The sequence below is a fragment of the Balaenoptera acutorostrata genome, chromosome 16 (genome assembly GCF_949987535.1).
Source record: "Balaenoptera acutorostrata chromosome 16, mBalAcu1.1, whole genome shotgun sequence".
NCBI classification, from domain to species: Eukaryota; Metazoa; Chordata; class Mammalia; order Artiodactyla; family Balaenopteridae; genus Balaenoptera; species Balaenoptera acutorostrata.
The window spans coordinates 79,943,694-79,968,814 of record NC_080079.1 but is presented as its reverse complement, the minus strand read 5'-3'; the positions used below and the strand labels follow the sequence as shown (position 1 = coordinate 79,968,814).

The 25,121-nt window shown below is 38.3% G+C and overlaps 1 protein-coding gene across 1 annotated transcript in view; it reads right to left on the bottom strand.

The window, feature by feature from the left end:
- Nucleotides 1-25,121, bottom strand: part of CHRM3 (cholinergic receptor muscarinic 3) — a 523,518-nt gene that overhangs the window by 236,863 nt on the left and 261,534 nt on the right. The window contains exon 4 of the mRNA XM_007170796.2: nucleotides 15,716-15,818. The gene's annotated coding sequence lies outside the window, so the exon portion shown is untranslated. The remainder of the gene's footprint in view (nucleotides 1-15,715; nucleotides 15,819-25,121) is intronic.

Below are 25,121 nucleotides of genomic sequence, written 5' to 3'. Positions count from 1 at the left end.
ATTACTACAAGCAACTATATGCCAATAAAATGGACAACCTGGAAGAAATGGACAAATTCTTAGAAATGCACAACCTTCCGAGACTGAACCAGGAAGAAATAGAAAATATGAACAGACCAATCACAAGCACTGAAATTGAAACTGTGATTAAAAATCTCCCAACAAACAAAAGCCCAGGACCAGATGGCTTCACAGGCGAATTCTATCAAACACTTAGAGAAGAGCTAACACCTATCCTTCTCAAACTCTTCCAAAATATTGCAGAGGGAGGAACACTCCCAAACTCATTCTATGAGGCCACCGTCACCCTGATACCAAAACCAGACAAGGATGTCACAAAGAAAGAAAACTACCGGCCAATATCACTGATGAACATAGATGTAAAAATCCTCAACAAAATACTAGCAAACAGAATCCAACAGCACATTAAAAGGATCATTGTGAAAATGACTATACTACCCAAAGCAATCTACAGATTCAATGCAATCCCTATCAAACTACCACTGGCATTTTTCACAGAACTAGAACAAAAAATTTCACAATTTGTATGGAAACACAAAAGACCCCGAATAGCCAAAGCAATCTTGAGAAAGAAAAACAGAGTTGGAGAAATCAGGCTCCCTGACTTCAGACTGTAGTACAAAGCTACAGTAATCAAGATAGTATAGCACTGGCAAAAAAAACAGAAATATAGATTAACGGAACAGGATAGAAAGCCCAGAGATTAACCCACGCACATATGGTCACCTTATTTTTGATAAAGGAGGGAAGAGTATTCAGTGGAGAAAAGACAGCCTCTTCAATAAGTGGTGCTGGGAAAACTGGACAGCTACATGTAAAAGAATGAAATTAGAACACTCCCTAACACCATACACAAAAATAAACTCAAAATGGATTAAAGACCTAAATGTAGGGCCAGACACTATCAAACTCTTAGAGGAAAACATAGGCAGAACACTCTATGACATAAATCACAGCAAGATCCTTTTTGACCCAGCTCCTAGAGAAATGGAAATAAAAACAAAATTAAACAAATGGGACCTAATGAAACTTAAAAGCTTTTGCACAGCAAAGGAAACCATAAACAAGATGCAAAGACAACCCTCAGAATGGTAGAAATATTTGCAAATGAAGCAACTGACAAAGGATTAATCTCAAAATTTACAAGTAGCTCATGCAGCTCAATAACAAAAAAACAAACAACCCAATCCAAAAATGGGCAGAAGACCTAAATAGACATTTCTCCAAAGAAGATACACAGATTGCCAACAAACACATGAAAGGATGCTCAACATCACTAATCATTAGAGAAATGCAAATCAAAACTACAATGAGGTATCACCTCACACCGGTCAGAATAGCTATCATCAAAAAATCTACAAACAATAAATGCTGGAGAGGGTGTGGAGAAAAGGGAACCCTCTTGCACTGTTGGTGGGAATGTAAATTGATACATCCACTATGGAGAACAGTGTGGAGGGTCCTTAAAAAACTAAAAATAGAACTACCATATGACCTAGCAATCCCACTACTGGGCATATACCCTGAGAAAACCATAATTCAAAAAGAGTCATGAGGGCTTCCCTGGTGGCACAGTGGTTGGGAGTCTGCCTGCCAATGCAGGGGACGCGGGTTCGGGTCCTGGTCTGGGAGGATCCCACGTGCTGCGGAGCGACTGGGCCCGTGGGCCACAATTGCTGGGCCTGCGCGTCTGGAGCCTGTGCTCCACAGCGGGAGAGGCCGCGATGGTGAGAGGCCCGCGCACCGTGATGAAGAGTGGCCCCCGCTTGCCGCGGCTGGGGAGGGCCCTCGCGCAGAAGCGGAGACCCAGCACAGCCATAAATAAATAAATAAATAAATAATTTTTTTTAAAAAAGAGTCATGTATCACAATGTTCACTGCAGCTCTATTTACAATAGCCAGGACATGGAAGCAACCTAAATGTCCATCGACAGATGAATGGATAAAGAAGATGTGGCACATATATACAATGGAATATTACTCAGCCATAAAAAGAAATGAAATGGAGGTATTTGTAATGAGGTGGATGGAGTTAGAGTCTGTCATACAGAGTGAAGTAAGTCAGAAAGAGAAAAACAAATACAGTATGCTAACACATATATATGGAATCTATAAAACAAACAAAAAAAATGGTCATGAAGAACCTAGGGGCAAGATGGGAATAAAGGCACAGACCTAGTAGAGAATGGACTTGAGGATATGGGGAGGGGGAAGGGTAAGCTGGGAAAAAGTGAGACAGTGGCATGGACATATATATACTACCAAATGTAAAATAGATAGCTAGTGGGAAGCAGCCACAAAGCACAGGGAGATCAGCTCGGTGCTCTCTGACCACGTAGAGTGGTGGGATAGGGAGGGTGGGAGGGAGGGAGATGCAAGAGGGAAGAGATATGGGGATATATGTATGTGTGTAACTGATTCACTTTGTTATAAAGCAGAAACTAACACAGCATTGTAAAGCAATCATACTCCAATAAAGATGGTAAAAAAACAAAACAAAACAAACAAAACAAAAAACCTTCTGAAAGACATACATTCTTTCCAAAATGTCAGTGGCAAAATAATAATATAACATCTTTTAAAATTAAAAACATCGTAATTAAAACTTAATTCTCAGTTTTTCAAGTTCATCCATTTATTTATTCAATTATTAAACAAAGCTGTATTGAGTGTCTACACGAGGCCCTCGCTTAAGTACTGGCAACATAAAAACAAGTAATATAGGATTCTTGCTCATGGGGTGTGAGAGCAACACAGTCTCAGCAAAAAAGATTATTTTCTGCTACACTAGTGTGGCTCACTTTCCAGGTGCTCATCCATGGCTTTAATTCTTCACAGGAATTCTTAAAACTCACTTACTCATTGTTTCTGGAATGCTTACTATGTGTCAGAACTTAGAGGATGCAAAGATCAGTCAGGCCTAATGTTGGCATGTAGGAGGGAAGCCTTCAAGCTAGAACATCAAAGCTGTGTGACCTGGGGTTAGACCCTTCGTAGTCTCTGGGGACATCACTTTTTCCCTTTGTCCCTCCCTTTGACATAAAATTGAACTATTAAGGGCCTTGGTGAGGTCTAAATTAAAATCACCATTCTCCGAACTCTCACCATGCCCAGGCATTCCTTTTATATACCTCATCTCACTGAATCCTCTCAACAGCCACTCCACAAAGTGGGCCTGATTGCTCTCATTGGCAGAATGAATGGGAAAGCAGAGGCCAAGATAAGTCAAGAAACAGGGAAACACAATTGGTAGGTTTTAATCCAGGTCTTGAATCTAGAGCTGCTGGGTGGAAAGCTGATGCCCATATCCACTAACTGTACTACTTACTATATGGAAGTACTGCAAAACCATAGCTACACCAACATGAAATACTGTTACTCTTAAAGGAAGATGAGCACGTGTACAAATAAATACGCACAATGTGCTTAGTAGGCTTGAATAATTTTAGCGTTCAAATAGACAGCAACTAAAACACTAAATATTGTACTGATAATGCAGTTTCAATAAAGTTAAAAAAAGGTCATTAGATCTTTGTTGAAAACCAGCATGGTAAAATATTTGGGGGAAAAAACCAAAACAATGTGTTTAAGTTGATGAGAAATACACAGACACACACACACAGAGTTATACATTAATTATATACATTATTACTTACACACTAATACATTTATATCAGTCCCTTCTGCAAATAGATCAATGAAAAATATTGCAATATATTAAAGAAAAGTAAAAGAGGTATATCCTTTTTTCAGACTGGAAACTACTTTAGAAGCAGACAGTTTTGGGGATTAATGTGAAACAGTATGGCACGAGGCACTGATAACAGTAGTATCTGATGGAGGGGAAAATATAATTATAAACTCTAATGTATATATTTCTTGAGTGCACCTAGTTAAAATAGGTCACATTTATATTAGTAAAGGCAGGTTTTTTATAATTTTGTGATACAAAGACCACAAATTTGTTTCTTATTCTATATTAAAGGGTTTGAAACTTAGAATGGATTTAACTATGTAGTGAACTGATTTTTTAAAGTATATCAAAGTATCAGTATGATCTAATTTACTCAGAAAGATGATGCTGTGATAGTACTACATGAAGTTATTGTTCTGGAATATTCTCACTCATAAACAATACTGATGAATAACCTCTGAACCCAGCACCAGGGTTACCAGGTAACATCAGCTTCCATTAAAGAAAATTATTAACAAATAAATTTAAAGTCATAGAGCAAACATAAAATGTGTAGATATTTTCTTAGCAAAAGTGAATCAATTAATTATTCCAGGGCATTAGAAGACACATCTCACATCTTGTTAATTTTCCCCCAACTTACTATAATTATTAAAATATAGTATTAATAAAAAAAATAATGTTCCAGGTAACCTGGCACATGTTAGGCAATCAATATAAATCTGTTGAATGGACAACATTTGACCTTAAGTGATAGCTTCTTTTCTTAAGAGAATATTTTAATATCTTAAATTTTTTCTAAGTACTTATATTAATAAGTAGAGGAATTTGAATGACACTACATCTTTTAAAGGTGTTAAAGTTTTAGGAGTCACCTTCTAAAACATTACATTTTTCTCTATTTGGACTTTTTTACAACTAGAAAAGGGTGAGAGTGTGAAAGCTCAAGTTAATGAAACTCACTGCTAATCTTTTTGGATGCTTGGGCAAATTAATTTATTCCATCATTTCCCTAGCTGCAAGGGAACGATAAATCAAGAGGGATTCATGGATCACTTAGCATTTATTCAATACACAATAAAGCATTTTTTTAGTGACTGTTTTGCACTGCCATTAAGGAATACTATGATGAATACGATGGGGGTACCAGTCCTCAAGGAACTCAGTCTCAGGGGTAAACAATCAAGGAAATCAACAAGTTGCAATACAGAGCCATAAGTGCTGGGTAACCACGAAGGGAGGGGTTGGGGAAAGAACGTGGTGAACTTAACTCTGCCTGGGGAGAAGATGAGCAGGGCATGGGGAAAGACATCAGCATTCTGGTGAGATTTCATCTGGGTCTTGAAGATGAATACACATTTGTCAGGAAAGGGGGTTCAGGGTACTCCAGGCAGAATGATGAGTAGGTGCAAGCACAGTGTTTGTATAATTCCGAGGAAACAGTAAGACAGTGGAATGTGGAGCATACGTAGGACGCATGGAAGAGAGTAGCTTATACGAGCTTGCATAGAAACTCAGTCGTGAAACCAACTGAGTTCCCCTCTCAGTTATGAAAACCAAACATGGTTCCAGACATTGCCCGATGTTCCCCTATGGGACAAAATCACCCTGATTGAGAAGCACTGATTTAGAGGAAAAGGGTTTTGCATTAAGAGAGGAAAAGTTCCGGTTATCACAGTTTATCCTTCTTAGTAATTAGACAGGAATGACTCATGACATAATTTTTCTGTAACCCATTTTTCTTTGTTACATGTAAAGTGAGGATATTACTTATCTCACAGGGCTACTCTGAAGATTAAATAAGAGATTCTGAAGTAAACATATGTGTTCGGGCACTCACACAGGGACTGGACCATGACAGTGCCTTGTAAATGTGAGATGGTCCAGCACATTAAAGGGGAAACTCAATTGTGTTAATTGTTTTGCACTGTACATAATCAGTTTAGATTAAAATGGTTTTTATTAGTTGAAAAAACGTCCCAGAAGGATAGCTTTCAGAACCACCATGGTGATATTTTGTTTACAACTCTGAGACAGGCTCTCAAATGTCTTTATCTTTTTTTTCTAAACAGGAAATAAATGTACTGCAACCAGAAGTTAAGAATATGCTCAAAGTCATAGGTAACTCGTGGAAGACGAACATTAAGTTGAGATTTTGGCCACTCATTACTTGCTTCAATTTGCCACCATTGTTTGAAAACTGTGTGTAGTTTATAATGTGGTACTTGGAAATAAGCTATATGTTAATATATAATTAATTTACCAGGAGGAGAAGCTTTTTTAAATTAATGACTCATCTTTTTTTATAGATCTCTACTGGTTTTCCAAAATGAAAATGAGTCTTCAATCTTTTAAGGCCAGAATCCATGTGTAGGCATTCCCAACTCCCTTTTTATCTTATAGAATGATGCTTGCAAAATATGATCCCCTTTTTTACTTTTAAAAATGATTAAATTGTGTGTCATGCTTTTATGAGGATTAATCACAACAATTTTCATATTGCAAAGGATTTGATAGAAGATTTAAAATGGGGTAGATTTCAAGATTAGGACAATGATATAAAGCTTGTGCCATGAATCCAACAAGTTGCTGCCTAGGAAAATAAGTAGCACTTTACTTCTCTTTGTTCAATGGTCTCAGTCAAAGAAAATATAAACACTTGTCTTTTTTTCCCCCCCAAAAGCTCGAAGAGTAACAAATTAAAAATACACATAGCATACACTACCAAATGTAAAATAGATAGCTAGTGGGAAGCAGCTGCATAGCACAGGGAGATCAGCTCAGTGCTTTGTGACCACCTAGAGGGGTGGAATAGGGAGGGTGGGAGGGAGATACAAGAGGGAGGGGATACGGGGATATATGTATGCATATAGCTGATTCACTTTGTTATACAGCAGAAACTAACAAAACATTGTAAAGCAACTATGCTCCAATAAAGATGTTAAAAAAAATACACATATCCAGTAGTAGCCAATATCACAAATAAAAACAGTGTTAGGCAAACACGTAATTTTATGCCAAGGGAAATAAACTACAGGATTTAACTCAAGAAAACTAACTCCACTTTTATGAGACCCTAGTCAACAATTTTTCAACTCTAGCTTCTACTTGATTTCATAAAACATCATTTAAAATTTAGTGTTGATAGTGGTAGAGAACAGAAAACAAAATCAAGACCTCTGAGCACAGAGAGGTTCAAAGGCCAATGGAATAAAATACATAAAATTCTGACTTCAATGGTTTTCTTTCAACCATCAGCTGAAGCATGACTACAAACATAAATAAAAAGGGGCTGATGATAGACACACATGGTTCAGGACAGCTGTATCTCATTCCTACATCAGTAATCCTCAAATATTAGTCCAGTGTTCCCATAGTATCATAAGCACTCTTTGCCCCTCCATTCCTATCAGATGTGTAATTTCTCTTTTTACAGAATGAATATTTCAATGTTAGGCAAATATACCTTTTTCAGATAGCAGAATTGCCCAACAATATTTTGCTTTAGCCCCCAGTAAACCCAGAGTCATGTCTGATGACCAACAGCAGCAACTGTTGGTCCCTAGGGTCTGCCTAACTGTGACTGATATTGATTTCTCAGTTGATTCTACAGTTTTATTTATATTTGTTCTGCCTTAATTTTCTATTTCGTTGATAATTATTAGGTTTTATTCTTTTTATAATCTATCTAAGGTATTTTTTGGGGGTAAAAAAAGCAGAGTACAGACACATCAATACAAACAAGTGAACAGTAGAGAATGAAAATGTTTAAAGAAAAAAAATTAATAATATAAAGAGAAATATGTTTGAACATTAAGATGGCTAAGTTAAATATGGGAAAGTTCCCAATTTCAGAATACTTGTAATCAAAGTTATCATTGATCATATTATTAATATTCAGATAAAGTAAAATAATTTGTTTTAAATATCTCTCCAATATAGGAATATAATTTAGGGATCCTAAATATATGAAATTATTTATCCCTGAGGCACAGTATGTTGTGATACTAAGAACGCAATATAATTTCAAAGTGAAATTTCACATTCTTCCGAGAAACATAATTTTATGTATGAAGGGCTTATATTACAGTTGGCTGATAAGATCATCACATCCATTTGGACCATCTACTCTTTTTCTAAAATGCAAAAGCGAAGCAATGTAAAGCATATGGGACTTTAATTGGCTTTGAGCTTTGCCAAGAAAAGTCAGAGATTTAATAGGTAAGTAGATGGAGGCATAAGAATGATTCTAGTACTTCCTAGAGAGTTTACTTGGGTAGCATTATTACCTGATCAGACAACATTAGACTCTGTTCAATTATTCACAAGTGCAGAAATGCTTATAGTGTTTTACCTCTTAATGTCCCACAAGCCCCTAGCAAAGTTTTTAAAGATAAGGCACCTCAATCAGGAGTCTTTAGACTAGAATGTCCCCTTAACATGACAGGTTAAAAAAAAAAAGATTTTAAAGATGAAAATACTGGTGAAGGAGAAGAGGGAAGTGAAGAGCCACGCCTTAATGAAATCAGGGTGAGCTGCTCACCAAAATATTAGATTTGCTGGCCCATTGACTTTGTCCAAATCCTTTAAAAATGATGCCCATCTCTCTGATTCCACAGAGCATCCCAGATATAATATCTGATCTGATGAATTACCATTTTTATTGGTCATTATTTTATATATTCAGTTCATTGGCTAAGTCAGTTCCTAGCTTTGGTATAATTTCATCTGCTTGTGTCTGAGATTAAAATGCATTTGAATTATTCATCATTCATTTCACAAATATTTTCTAAAGTCTAATATTGTTCAAGCATGGAGGATCCTGGAAGAATGTATCTTTTGTTCCAAAATGTTCACTCTTAAAAGTCAACACAAAGTGCTAGAATAATGATGGGAATAAGAAAAAGTCTGATACAATAGTAAATGTCTATGACAAACATGTATATTTTTGGAGCCGTCTGATGTATTACTATAACATAACACAGATCTTCACAATCAACTCAGCGTCCATATTGTTCCTGCCCTATAATAAATATAGGATACATTTATCTTTTATATTAGATTTGAAAAATTAATCCTAATTAATTCAGGGAACCTCTCTGATTAAAGGGAGTTAATGGCAAGTGAAAAAAATAGTAGAAAATGCAAAGTGAAGTATGCTTAACCCAAGGTTCATTTCAGACACTATTAATTTCCCTCTCAATAGCTGTTTCATGTGGTGGCAATATGGTAGATTTTAGAGAGATTTTTAATCTTCCTCTGTCCAGATCCCAGGCACTCAGTGATATAAAGAATTTAGAAAAATGGATTTATCTTACTGGAAAAGCTTTGTCTATACTAATGTAGAACCCTAAAACATAATGGACATCCCTGCCTGAATCCTTTCAAAGAAATTCCTAAAATGACATGAGAAGAATCTCTGGCCTTATTACAACTCTATTCAGCACAGAGAAGAATTATATGCAAGGCCAATCCCCAAAGGAAATACAAAGGCATCTTGTCAATAAGCACTATCCTGTAGTGTGTCTAGGGATGCTCAGTATATATGTGCTTGTGCCTCTCTGTGTATTTTGTTCTCCATTGTCCCCCAAAATAAATATTTAGGAGAGAGCTGAAAATATCAACTGTTTCCTTAAATGTAGGATAGCTCTGCCCAGACATATTATTTGGGTAAATTAGGTCCCCTAAGGTAAAGGAGATAGCTGTTCTTCATGCATTAATTTAATACCTAGGTAACAGAGTTTTCAACATCTTTATTGGTCTCCATTACCTGAACATCGGAGGCACATTTTTGTCTTAACACAGATTCTTGAACTTTTTATAATGTCAACTGTAAAACAGTGATGGTTTTATATTGAAGGAAAAAAATGTCACCAGTACGAAATAAAGTTGATTATGTTGTACATAAGGAGTGCTGACATGGACCCAAGTTTCCACTCAGCTTCAAAGAAGATTGCATTTACTGGTTTATTTTTAAACTCTGAATAAAATAACATCACAGTATGTCAGAAGGTGTCTTTGATGAAAACTTTCTGATGACACCTTATCTTCTTCCCTTCCAATGGGAGGCTCACCGTCTCCAGTTATGGGTGGTTGGAGTCTAAAGGAAAGACTTCAGTAACTACCTCTATGGTCTATACAGTCATTACACAGCCATTTTGAGAAACAAAGTCTCCACTGCAGCTCAAATAAATAATTGGATTTACGTTTTGTGTTGGTGAAAAGGAGGAACTATATGTCAGACAGGCAAGAGATATGATCCCAGGTTTAACTACCAACCCCGACAAACACACATCCCTAATTCAGTTATTCTGCCTAAAAATTTACTAGCATCAACTTATTTTGCTGGGTGAATCATGCAACTACGAAGGAGTGACATTTAATAAACTTTGGTAGCTGTGCTCGAACATTAATCTTACAATAATGTCACTGCCAAACTATAAAATCCCCTCGCTCCTAATAGTAGTGTGACATCAGGACACGGACTGGATGGCAATCTGTAGAAGTCAGCAATGCTTCTGGCCTAAGCGTCACTACCTGGAGGAGCAGGCAAGGGGAAGGTATTGTCATATTAGGCAACAGGCCCCCTGTGGAAATGGAATAAAATTTCCTTGGTACCTTCAGTCACACCTTTTGTGCCCTTTCCCCCATTTGCTTCTGATACTTAATGTCTCAGTGACTTGATCCTTCAACAAAGCCTCAACTCAGATTCTTTATTCAACCAAGGTATCAATGATCATCATCAGTTGATATCATTACTGCTATTATTATTGAAGAGCTTTAAGCCAGGCATTGACCAGATATGTTTCTATCCAAAAACAATGACTCTGGCAGTTGGGTGAAGATGAGATTGAACAGGGACAAGAATAGAAATGAGAAGGTGATTTAGGGATGACAGTGGAAGACGGTTGAGACCAGAAAGTGGTGAATGTGACTTGGACTGGGGGCATGGCCTTTGACATAGAGACATGAAGATGTTAGGTCAGGGGTTCGGAGCCTCAGCTGCACATCAGAATCATCTGAAGAGCTTTCTACAGTTCTGAACCCCAGCTCCACCCTCAGAGCTATTGGCTTAATTTTCTGGCTGCAGCCTGAGCTCTCAGAAAATGACCTTTTCACAGCGAGGGTTGAGAACCACTGGGTCCCAGCAAGGCTTTGGAGGACTTGATGGATTCGACGTGGAGAGGTTAAGACGAGGGAGGTAATTTGTATGACAACTAGAATTGTGGCAGATGAGTAACTAGTTTACTTGTAGTGCAATTTCCAGAGGAAAAGAAGACTGGAAGCCCAGATTTGAGTGTGAACTCTCCTGATGTTTTCGATTTGGCAATTTTTTAAACACATGTGTATCAATTTTGTGTAGGCCAAAAAAACCCCACCAAAACTATAAAATAAACAACCTAAGATAGCCCTAACATTCAGGCGACCAGTCGCGACTTCTGCCTTAAATCAGGGAGGTTAAACTCTAATTATGGATTTCAGACTGTCACAGAATGTAGGAGTGAAATTCTCTGGAGACTCCTGGAAACACATCGATTAACTACTTGATACCTCATTAAGAATAAAGGTGACCTGGAGTATTTGGTGCACTGCAATTGTGAATTTATTTTCTCCCTCCTTCTCTCCCTCCCTCCCCCTTTCTAGGGAAGCATAACACGTTTTTCCAAGGTTATGGGTTAAGGAGTAGAGCTAGGTCTTATATCTGATTAAGTCTCAGGTCTGTGCTACTTCTCAAATGTGGTTTTCAGCAGACTTTTTTGGGGGAAGGGGGTGGGCAGGGGAGCTGTTATAAAGTTTTACTTTTGAAAATACAATTTATATACATCGGACACTTTTCTAAATACATACCAGAATTTCAACAAGTCTACCACATTCCCAACAATATTTTGAAAGTGGAATACAATAAAGCAATGAATCTTGTAATAAAGTATCTGTTAGTGATAAAATACCACACACACACACAACACACACACACACACACACACACACACACACACACAGAGTACTCATCAAAGCAGTCTTTTTTTTTTTTTTCAAACATCTTTATTTAAGTATAATTGCCTTACAATAGTGTGTTAGCATCTGCTTTATAACAAAGTGAATCAGTTATACATATACAATATGTTCCCATTTCTCTTCCCTCTTGCATCTCCCTCCCTCCCACCCTCCCCATCCCACTCCTCTAGGTGGTCACAAAGCACCGAGCTGATCTCCCTGTGCTATGCGGCTGCTTCCCACTAGCTATCTATTTTACATTTGGTAGTGTATATATGTCCATGACACTCTCTTACCCTGTCACATCTCACCCCACCCCCTCCCCATATCCTCAAGTCCATTCTCTAGTAGGTCTGTGTCTTTATTCCCGTCTTGCCACTAGGTTCTTCATGGCCTTTTTTTTTTTTTTCCCTTAGATTCCATATATATGTGTTAGCATACTGTATTTGTTTTTCTCTTTCTGACTTACTTCACTCTGTATGACAGACTCTAACTCCATCCACCTCATTACAAATACCTCCATTTCATTTCTTTTTATGGCTGAGTAATATTCCATTGTATATATGTGCCACATCTTCTTTATCCATTCATCTGTCGATGGACATTTAGGTTGCTTCCATGTCCTGGCTATTGTAAATAGAGCTGCAATGAACATTTTGGTACATGACTCTTTTTGACCTATGGTTTTCTCAGGGTATATGCCCAGTAGTGGGATTGCTGGGTCGTATGGTAGTTCTATTTGTAGTTTTTTAAGGAACCTCCATACTGTTCTCCATAGTGGCTGTATCAATTTACATTCCCACCAACAGTGCAAGAGTGTTCCCTTTCCTCCACACCCTCTCCAGCATTTATTGTTTCTAGATTTTTTGATGATGGCCATTCTGACCGGTGTGAGATGATATCTCATTGTAGTTTTGATTTGCATTTCTCTAATGATTAATGATGTTGAGCATTCTTTCATGTGTCTGTAGGCCATCTGTATATCTTCTTTGGAGAAATGTCTATTTAGATCTTCTGCCCATTTTTGGATTGGGTTGTTCGTTTTTTTGTTATTGAGCTGCATGAGCTGCTTGTAAATCTTGGAGATTAATCCTTTGTCAGTTGCTTCATTTGCAAATATTTTCTCCCATTCTGAGGGTTGTCTTTTGGTCTTGTTTATGGTTTCCTTTGCTGTGCAAAAGCTTTTCAGTTTCATTAGGTCCCATTTGTTTATTTGTGTTCTTATTTCCATTTCTCTGGGAGCTGGGTCAAAAAGAATCTTGCTGTGATGTATGTCATAGAGTGTTCTGCCTATGTTTTCCTCTAAGAGTTTGATAGTGTCTGCCCTTACACTTAGGTCTTTAATCCATTTTGAGTTTATTTTTGTGCATGGTGTCAGGGAGTGTTCTAGTTTCATACTTTTACATGTTCCTGTCCAATTTTCCCAGCACCACTTATTGAAGAGGCTGTCTTTTCTCCACTGTATATGCTTGCCTCCTTTATCAAAGATAAGTTGACCATATGTGTGTGGGTTTATCTCTGGGCTTTCTATCCTGTTCCATTGATCTATATTTCTGTTTTTGTGCCAATACCAAACTGTCTTGATTACTGAAGCTTTGTAATATAGACTGAAGTCAGGGAGCCTGATTCCCCCAGCTCCGTTTTTCGTTCTCAAGATTGCTTTGGCTATTCGGGGTCTTTTGTGTTTCCATACAAATTGTGAAATTTTTTGTTCTAGTTCTGTGAAAAATGGCAGTGGTAGTTTGATAGGGATTGCATTGAATCTGTAGATTGCTTTGGGTAGTAGAGACATTTTCACAATGTTGATTCTTCCAATCCAGGAACATGGTATATCTCTCCATCTATTTGTATCATCTTTAATTTCTTTCATCAGTGTCTTATAATTTTCTGCATACAGGTCTTTTGTCTCCTTAGGTAGGTTTATTCCTAGATATTTTATTCTTTTTGTTGCAATGGTAAATGGGAGTGTTTTCTTAATTTCACTTTCAGATTTTTCATCATTAGTGTATAGAAATGCAAGAGATTTCTGTGCATTAATTTTGTATCCTGCTACTTTACCAAATTCATTGATTAGCTCTAGGAGTTTTCTGGTAGCATCTTTAGGATTCTCTATGTATAGTATCATGTCATCTGCAAATAGTGACAGCTTTACTTCTTCTTTTCCGATTTGGATTCCTTTTATTTCTTTGTCTTCTCTGATTGCTGTGGCTAGGACTTCCAGAACTATGTTGAATAATAGTGGTGAGAGTGGGCAACCTTGTCTTGTTCCTGATCTTAGTGGAAATGGTTTCAGTTTTTCACCATTGAGGACAATGTTGGCTGTGGGTTTGTCATATATGGCCTTTATTATGTTGAGGAAAGTTCCCTCTATGCCTACTTTCTGCAGGGCTTTTATCATAAATGGGTGTTGAATTTTGTCAAAAGCTTTCTCTGCATCTATTGAGATGATCATATGGTTTTTCTCCTTCAATTTGTTAATATGGTGTATCACATTGATTGATTTGCGTATATTGAAGAATCCTTGCATTCCTGGGATAAACCCCACTTGATCATGGTGTATGATCCTTTTAATGTGCTGTTGGATTCTGTTTGCTAGTATTTTGTTGAGGATTTTTGCATCTATGTTCATCAGTGATATTGGCCTGTAGTTTTCTTTCTTTGTGACATCTTTGTCTGGTTTTGGTATCAGGGTGATGGTGGCCTCGTAGAATGAGTTGGGGAGTGTTCCTCCCTCTGCAATATTTTGGAAGAGTTTGAGAAGGATAGGTGTTAGCTCTTCTCTAAATGTTTGATAGAATTCGCCTGTGAAGCCATCTGGTCCTGGGCTTTTGTTTGTTGGAAGGTTTTTAATCACAGTTTCAATTTCAGTGCTTGTGATTGGTCTGTTCATATTTTCTATTTCTTCCTGGTTCAGTCTCGGCAGTTTGTGCATTTCTAAGAATCTGTCCATTTCTTCCAGGTTGTCCATTTTATTGGCATATAGTTGCTTGTAGTAATCTCTCATGATCTTTTGTATTTCTGCAGTGTCAATGGTTACTTCTCCTTTTTCATTTCTAATTCTATTGATCTGAGTCTTCTCCCTTTTTCTCTTGATGAGTCTGGCTAATGGTTTATCAATTTTGTTTATCTTCTCAAAGAACCAGCTTTTAGTTTCATTGATTTTTGCTATTGTTTCCTTCATTTCTTTTTCATTTATTTCTGACCTGATCTTTATAATTTCTTTCCTTCTGCTGGCTTTGGGGTTTTTTTGTTCTTCTTTCTCTAATTGCTTTAGGTGCAAGGTTAGGTTGTTTATTCGAGATGTTGCCTGTTTCTTGAGGTCATCAAAGCAGTCTGAATTGAATTAAATCAGGAGCTACAAGGCTTATATCTCATGAGAATTTAATTTCAGAATATTCCCTTCAAGAGTATTCATTAAACAATGAAACTTTCAAATACTGTATTTCTTTTTGGTTTTATGTCATATTTATGTCATAATATATTATACCAAGGGAGTACTTGTCACAAAACCTAAGAGGATCAAAGGATCATTAATTAATTCCCATTTAGTTCATAATTTGGTACTCAATTTTGTCTAAGACTGAACTAATTTTGGAAAAAAAAGTTTACATCCTTCTGTTAGACTTTTGAGGTACAGATACTATATTTATAAACATACCAGGAGATCTGTCATATTTCATATACTTGAGTTCCAGAGAGTTGTATATTAAATCTTATTAGTTTCAGAACCATATGAGCATGGAATTTCCTCTCTCTACTGGCATGAATGTATTCTTAATTTGTATTAACCCCATAACAAAGGAAATGAAGGGTCTTGGGGAGTCTTGTAGGTCATACTATAAACACATACGCTAAGTAGAAAAGACAAAGGTCCTCTCTGACACGTGAATTTTACTCTCCAGAACAAATTTCATCCTCAGTCAACAACAAGAAAAGCAGAAATGGATATACATCCCTAGGTATGATTCAAAGGATGGGTAAGCAAACATTGAAGCTTTTATGTACCTGTTCCAGGTAGGATCATCAAACCAATCCAATGTATCAAGGACTGTGCTGTGTGCTGAACTTTCTTTGTAGAAAAAAACCAGATGCCATGTCACCACAAAAGCTGAAAACCAAACAAATAAAGAAGGAGTAAATAAATCTAAAACAAGATAAAAGAAGAAGTAGGATACTTGGATCACTTGATTGTGAAATGGCATTTTAATTAAATGATAGATTTCATAAATGGAGATTTACCCCAGACTTTCCCCAAATGGACTTCATCAAGAAACACTTTTGGGGCTTCCCTGGTGGCGCAGTGGTTGAGAGTCTGCCTGCCAATGCAGGGGACGCGGGTTCGAGCCCTGGTCTGGGAGGATACCACATGCCGCGGAGCAACTAGGCCCGTGGGCCACAACTGCTGAGCCTGCGCGTCTGGAGACTGTGCTCCACAACGGGAGAGGCTGCAACAGTGAGAGGCCTGCACACCGTGATGGGGAGTGGCCCCCGCTTGCCGCAACTGGAGAGGGCCCTCGCACAGAAACGAAGACCCAGCACAGCCATAAATAAATACATAGGGGCTTCCCTGGTGGCGCAGTGGTTGAGAATCTGCCTGCCAATGTAGGGGACACGGGTTCGAGCCCTGATTTGGGAAGATCCCACATGCCGCAGAGCAACTGGGCCCGTGAGCCACAACTACTGAGCCTGCGCGTCTGGAGCCTGTGCTCCGCAACAAGAGAGGCCGTGATAGTGAGAGGCCCGCGCACCGTGATGAAGAGTGGACCCCGCTTGCCGCAACTAGAGAAAGCCCTTGCACAGAAACGAAGACCCAACACAGCCAAAAATAAATTAATTAATTAAAAAATAAATAAATAAATAAATAAATAAATAAATATATTAAAAAAAAGAAACCCTTTCATTCCACAAGACCTGTTAGCATCCTGCTGCAGGAGTGATCCACGGCAGTTACTGGGGAAACAATGACCTGTGTATCCTACTTTTCCACGAGATGCCACATCTCGTAGACTCTGTCATATGGTCACATGTTCTCAGGTTGATACTTCCAATAACTGGGAGTACTTTCTAAGCGTCCCCATTAAAATATGCACATAAGGCACATATATTTAAAACACATATAGAAAGCTAAGTGTTGAGTTTCCTTCACAAGTTTCATAGCGAATTAGCGAAGAACCACTCACCTGACTAGTACAATTTATTTCATGGCAACAAGTATTTGACATTCACTCACCATTTTGATCAATATTTACTGAGTGAATAACATGAACCAGATATTGGGTTGAGAAAATGAATTGGACTTGGTCCTGCCTTCAAAAAACCCAAGTCCACTCAAGTGGGAAAGGCCACGTTGGACCCTCATCAACCCTGAGGACTAAGTCATTGTGTTCACAATGCAGACAGGGTACAGGGGTGGCGTCACCGAGCAGAGGGTCTTCAAGCGGAGCCTTGAATGTTGAGGAGAAGAGTGAGATATGCCGGCGAAGCGGGGGTGAGGGAGGAGAAGGGTGTTATTCAGGCAGCATGCTCAAACACAGGAAGCTGTGAGGCAGAACGGCATGTTCTGAAAGCTGCCTTATATCGGGCCTACAATAATGTGAGGGAACAGAACACGCACAAAGGAAATGGCAGAACATCCTTTTACAGATTTAAAGGGCTGTAAATCAGTCCACGGCACAGCGGTGCAAACAAAAGCACCCACTCCAATAATTGTATAGAAGCTGAACCTATTCCCAAGCTCCTCTACACACGTCATCTCATCCTGGCCTCACAAGATTGAGGGGCCTGCCCAAGACCTGAAAATAACTGGTGTAAGTTCATCTGTATCATTTTTTCAGATTCCGCATATATGGGATGTCATGTGGGATTTGTCTTTCTCTAACTTACTTCACTTAGTACGATCATCTCTGGGTCCATCCACGTTGCTGCAAATGGCATTATTTCATTCTTTTTTATGACTGAGTAATATACTTATTTACAAAACAGAAGCGGACTCACAGACATAGGAAACAAACGTATGGTTACCAAAACGAAGGTGGGGGAGGGATAAATTGGGAATTTGGGACTAACAGATACACATTACCACATATAAAGTAGATAAACAAGGACCTACTGTATGGCACAGGGAACTCTACTCAGTATCTTGTAATAACCTATAATGGAAAAGAATCTGAAGTTACATACATATATGTGTGTGTATATGTATATATATATATAACTGAATCACTTTGCTGTACACCTGAATCGTAAATCAACTATATTCAATAAAAATAAAAAATAAAAACACTTAAAAAAAACTTCATACAATTGGAAAAAAAAAAAGTGATTCGTGTAGACCAGTCCAGTGCCCTCTCTGTGCAGGGAGAGGTGCGTGTGGCATGTGGTACGGACATGCCAGTCTCTGTCCTATTTCATGATGTGTGCTTTCCCGATTGCACTGCCCTGCGGACTCCGGGCACAACCAAATTGCTGCCACGATCACCTTTCCTGTTTCCAATTTCAGGAAGTCAAGCGTGGGGTAGAAAAATTGTGATTAATTCCCCATGTTTTCACCTCCTGGATTTTGATATCTTTAATAAAAGACTTCTCCGTGTGGCCATACTGAAGGTAAGGCTGGCGACTGTGTACTGCCCAGCAACCGTGGAGAAACTGGTGATTCTGTCTACATCCAGCTCTGATCCTCAAATGCCCTCTGTGGATGTAACTGTTACATATGAGCCTCTCTCAGGCCTGGTGGTTCTTTCCTCTGACTTCATCAGCACTTTAATAACTTTACTGATGCAGGGTGTGGATAAAAGGGCTTTGAACTCTAGGCAGAGGTTGGAATTAGTGCATCTATTCAGAGAGGAATGGAGGCCAGCACTCATTTGTAACATGTAAAAATGGGGAGAGAAAGCATGGAGATGGGGGAAAAGCAGGTTTAGTAATGCAAAAATGAAGAAACCTTGTCTATGACACATAGCTTATATAAGAAAAACTCTAAAGGAGCCTGTGGCATTCTCCAAAGGATGAGAAATATAGTTGCTGAGGTTGGAAAGATTGCAGAGGATTTTTTCCCTTCCTCTTCTTCTCTCTCCTCCCACTTTTTCTCTTGTAAACTCCTGAAGTGAAACTGCTTAGAATACATCTTACTCAGTTCAATTTCTCGTCATGAAGGTGAGAGACTGGAAAGTCTTTCGGTAGCCCTGAAATCTCCTTGCCCTCATGAAAGAGGATAGAAGTTTTTATTTTCAATGCTTTTCCAGTTGAGAAACTGTATGCTTGCTACAGGAGTGGCCCCCGCCCCACCTGCTCTATGTTCTGAGACCTTACAACATATTAGGAATTATTTTGGCTTTAAAGAAGCATGATTGCTTAAAAAGGCAGCTTCTGCTACAGAGGCTCGCAAGATAGAAACCAATTCCAGGCAACAGATGAACAATAATGCCTAGAATACAGACACTGGATGTAAGACAGACAAAATCCAAATGATAGTATCATCCACATATGCAACTTCCAGCAATGATCTTGTGTTACAGCTGCTTGACAAACCACACTTGTTACCACAGAAGTAAGCTTGTTCTTGACATGCAGCAGAGAGCAGATGAAGCAGAAGCATTATTTGAAACCAAAACGTAGGAGCAAATAAACGAATCGAAAATACCTGTGAGCAACCTAATGGAAGAAAACTTGGATAAGTCATTTAAAAGAGAAACTGGACTACATACAACATTCTAAAATGAGTAATTTATGGAAAAAAATTTTTTCAAATGTATTTCCCATTTGTTTGTATGAATACTTAGGGGATTCATGGGATCCAACAGATTTGACCTCAGCAATTTGCTGTATAATCCAGCATTTGCTGGCACGATAGAAATTGGTTCTCTAGAGGAAACTGACAACTAGCCCCTGTAAACTCTGGAATGAGAAATCGGGTTCTATGAAAATTTGTACCAAAAGAACCTGGATGCTTAATGCATACAAGAAGAAGTCGGGGCAGGAGGATTGGTAGACGAGACGAGGGAGGTACAGGCAGAGGGAAGGACAATTAATTATTTCCCTTATGGTACTAACACACCAGGCATTGATTACCCATCTGATCGTCTCAACAACCTTGGGAAGAAGATATCATCGTCACTAGTTTACAAATGAAGAAATTATTTTTCTTTTGAGAGGCTAATTTACTTAATACACAACAAGAAGTGGCCTGAGCTGGGATCAGAAACTATGTTTGCCTGATACTTAGGTGATTTTCCTAATTAAAACCACAGTAATGGGCTTCCCTGGTGGCGCGGTGGTTGGGAGTCTGCCTGCCAGTGCAGGGGACACGGGTTCGAGTCCTGGTCTGGGAGGATCCCACGTGCCGCGGAGCAACTGGGCCCGTGAGCCACAACTACTGAGCCTGCGCGTCTGGAGCCTGTGCTCCACAACAAGAGAGGCCGCGATAGTGAGAGGCCCACGCACCGTGATGAAGAGTGGCCCCCACTTGCCGCAACTGGAGAAAGCCCTCGCACAGAAACTAAGACCCAACACAGCCATAAATAAAAAATAAATAAATAAAATTTGAAAAAAGAAAATGCTCCCTATTAAAAACAAACAAACAAAAAAACCACAGTAATTCTCAAACAGTAAGCAATATGTAAATTTAAAAATCTCAATAGCAATCAAACAAATCCAAAATTTTAAAAATGACACAGATCGCATTAGCTACAATTATAAATAATAAAATGCAGATCAGACTATTGGGAAAACAATGGATAAACTCATATATTTTGGTGGTATTATACATATGTAGAACCCACTGAATCACCGATCTCACCCACACCTATATTTAGGGTCCTTAAATATATTCATATGTTTGGACCTAGTAATCCCACTCACAAATTATCCCAAAGAAACAATTCAAAATTAGGAAAATGTTCATTGTAGCATTATTCATAATACTAGTGAATAACAGAAACTATGTGTGTATTCCACAGCAGGGCATCTAAGAAAATGTTTGTATATTAACTCCACGGTATATTAAGTAGCCGATAAAGTAATAACTAAGTCACAATATAGAGAAAGTGGTATAGAAAACTGTATGTTCTGATTATAAGTAGGTACAAAATGTATATGTGAATAAATACTAGCCAGGTAACCAGAATAAAGAAAATTGTGGTGCTAGGATAGAGTAGTTGTGAATGCATTAAAAAAATCTTAACCCCATTCTCATACTTTAAAATTGTACTCATTTGAAATACCTACTGAATAAAAATACAGACCCACAAACATGATATATATTTGGAATATGTGTTTACATGGTTAAATGGTCTCCAGCACATAAAATATTATTTTGTTACATCGTTAAGTATTTGATAGTGGAGGAAGGAGGTAGGAGATGAAGGAGATATACTTAGTATGACGCTGAGATAATATATATATGCATATTTTAACAGAATGGTGAAAATCAATTTCTTATAATGACAGTCCACAGAAAGATTAGATTACAAAACTAAGATTTGTTGACATAATTGCTAATGCATGTGATTTTAAATGAATCTATGATCAACAGTCTTTTCCACACTGTAACATAACTTTCACCTTCTTACATTCCCTCTATCCCATTTTCTAAAGGAAAAAAAAAAGCTAAAGAAAATTGGCTGAGCCTCAGAATCTCCCATTTCTTCATTTTCTTCTTTAAGACATCACCCATCTCCCAAACAGGGTCTCCTCCATCCCTGGGAAGCCATTTAGTCTTCCCAGGGCAAGGAGAAGGTGCATTTGAAGAAACAGTAGCTAACTCATGGCTACTGGCTTCTGTCTCACGTAAGAACAAGGGTGAACTAGCAAGTGTTCATCATTTGTCCCAGATGGTATCTATTCATCTCTCTCTAGTCGTGGTCTCATTCCTGGTTTTAGGCAGTAAACTTCTAGCATTTGCTGCTCCAAAATATCTCCTACCCTCTAGAAGTGAGATTAAGGTGGAAAAACTACATTGCCTATCTCCTGGCTCAATAGCTCTTAGAAAGCAAAGGAACATCCGAAATCTGTAAATCTCACAAATCATTAGAAATTCACAAACCACATCCCCTGCCTCTCCCCTGGGGCAGTTGTTTATACATTTACATATAAAGAGAAATGCAAAATTAAATGTAATTCAAGTACTGTTCAATCTCTTTGGTATAAGTCAGCCTTTCCATTAGCCTTCCTCTCCCACTCTTTCTTTAAACAAACACGCACGCACGCACGCACACACACACACACACACACACACACACACACACAGTGGAGTGGGGTATGGCTTTAGTAAACTCAGGAAGAGAAGAAACATTCTGCATCTCAAAACATGACTTAGTCTATCTCCCTTGACCTATGGGGCAGGGCTCCTTATCCATCTGGGTGCTCCTAGCCCAGCTGACATTTAGAATTAGGCTCGCCACTGGCATGTATACCATTTGTTACTCCTTGACCAATTAAAGTTGGTAGACATTTCTGTTTAACTCAGCCTCATCCAACCTCCCGCTGACAGCGCAGCCTTCTCTGACGTCTGACTGCAATGCACGTTCAGCCCTGGGGTGCTGCAGCCCTCAGGTCAGAACCACTGACACATCCTTCAGCTGTCCGGGGTCCTATCTATGCCACACCAGAACGTAAGTTCCAAGGCTTTCCTCCGATTGACCAGGCTGAACTGCTAAGTTTGCTATGATGCTGGCAGAACGCTGCATATGAAATAGTTGCCTGTCTTGGTACACATGTCCTTCTCATAAATACAGTCCTCATTCTCTGGGCTGAAACTCCAAGAGAGAAAGTTGGGAGGCGCCTATTAGACTGCTTCCACCGTCATTCTTGTTTTGCAGAATTCCTCAGACTCAGCAAGGGGTCATGTCTTCCTTTTCCTTCTTGGTGTTGTAGTCTCTTAATATCAGAGAGTGAGCCTAGATGTAATAAGTTGAAGGGTTTTTCCACCATATATGACTGGCATTTTCTAGGCTGACCCTTGATAAACTAAAAAAATCTAGAAAATTCTTTCTCGAAAACTAACTTGGATTTCCACTTTTAGCCATGACAGGGTACAGGGATGGAGTATAACCTATACCCTGGCACCCCCCCCATGCCCCCAAAACCCCGAGAAAATATAATAAATGAAGTAACTATTTTGAGGAATTGGATAAGTAGTGTAGGACTGTGATGACAGAGAAGGGAAACCAAGAAGAGAAGAGAAACCTGTATCTGGGCTCTTGGTTTGGATGAGGTTTCTGGAAAGTGGGCACAGGAAGCGGAAGTCAAGCACAGCTTGGTTGCCTTACTAAATTGAGGAAGTGGTGATCAAAGTTTGAGGAGTCCAGCAGTCCTATGAAGAAGATGCTCAACAACGTTAGTTACTAGGAAAATGTAAATTAGAACCACAATTAGATGCCATGACACCATTAAAACAACTGATTATAGTAACCTTGGCAAGGATGTGAGGTAGCTGTAACTCTCTTACACTGCTGGTGGAAATGTAAAATGATACAACCACTTTGGAAGACCGTTTTGCAGTTTATTATATAGGTAAATATACGCTTAAAATGTAGCTGAGCAATTTTACTCCTAGCTATTTACCCAAGAGAGATAAAAATATATGTCTATACAGAAACTTGTGTATCAACGTTCATAGCAAAGCAACTTCATTCACAATCAAACTGGAAAAAAATGTCCATCAGATGAAATGGAGAAAGCAAATCTTGATACTGTCATACAATGGAATTAAATAGGGATGCAATGCAATAAAAAGGGATGAATCACTGATACTATTTCACAATACCATGTATAAACCTCAAAAATATTATGTTGAGCAAAAGAAGCCAGATATAAAAGTGCATACTGTGGGACTCAATTATTATAAAACTCTAGAAAAAAGAAATCTAATCTAAGCATCAGAAAGCAGAACAGTGATTGCCTGGGATTGGCGTGGGATAGGGTATGTCAATTGACAAGGAAAGGCTACACAGGAACTTTGTGTGGTGATGGAAATGTCCTACAGCTTGATTTAGTGGTAATAACATGGTAGATAAATTTGTTTAACCTTAACCAAATATGTACTAAAAGTGAGTGCTTGTTATTGTATATACATTATATCTCAATATAATATTGAGATTAAAATTAACTTTACCTGGTTTCTTATTCTTCTATAATATCAGAACTGATCTCTTAAAATAGTTTTAAGTAATTTTTAATATTAAAATATTAATTTAGGTACAATAGGAAATACACAGGTCTTACATTTGTTTTAAAGGAATCCAGTGTTTGTGGGAAAAGGGTGCCACAGAAAAGAAATAAGCTGGCCAGGTACTGCTACTTACTGAAGGCAGATGGTCAGCACAGTGGGTTGATTATGTTATTCTGTCTACTTTTGAATAAGTCTGCAATTTTTTATTTAAAACGTTTTGAACATCTAGTGGATTGTATTTGTTTAATTAAGATATTATTAATATATTAGTTAGCGGTAGATGTCTGCCTTAACTACTTCCTCTCCACATCCTTATCTCCTGATTCTGTGTAATGTCTTTCTGCATCTTTGTTACATTTTCCTTTTCATCCTCTACTTTTCTCCTTTCATCTCTTAGTCAACAGCAATTTTCACAGAATCAACTTGTGTGACATGGATAAATCAAGACCTGAATAATTTTGAGAAAAAATTAATTAAACCTCTGAGTCTGGTCCTTTATATTCAACAATCACGAATTTCAGTAAGCCTACCTGCAGAAGAGAGGCCCTTTCAGGAACAAATGAAACAGCAAGGTGCAGAGAAATACCACTTTGTTAAGTGAAGCTGAATGACAGTCTGCTTAACGTGATGATTGAAACAAACGGAACAAGGAAACCAATTCAATACAGTGAACACAAAGAAAGAGTACGAAACATTTAAAAGGGAAAGAAAATTGGGCTTAATTATTTTCATCCTACCTTTCCCTTTTAAGGCATTCGGAGTCTTGCTAACTTCAGGCAAAGCTGGCTCCAGGCTCCCAGTCACATGAGTAAGGTTCTGGTCCAGAAGTGCTGAGCCCGGTTCTGGCTAACACAGAGTGTGCACAGACTCCATGCTGACATTATTTTTACAGATTTTATAAATCATTTTATAGATCTTCCAGTGAGACTGAAGCTCAGAATGAAGTCAGTCAAAGTAGATTGATTAATGATATATTGAATAGATGGCAGTGTTCAACTATGTAGGCAGGGATGGTCTTTAGAGAAATTAATGTTCCTTTCAGTTTCTTAGTGATGTATAAAATAGAAAATGGTATTTTCCCCCTGATCCTATTATCTCTAGAACTACCCGTTCTTTCTGTGTATAAGACCCCAAACTGTTTTTCTAATGAGCAAGAGTGGACAAAAAACATGTACTAATTACCAACAAAGAACATAAGCGCTGCAATCACACTCTGATGTGCTAAATTAGAACTTTGTTCTCCAG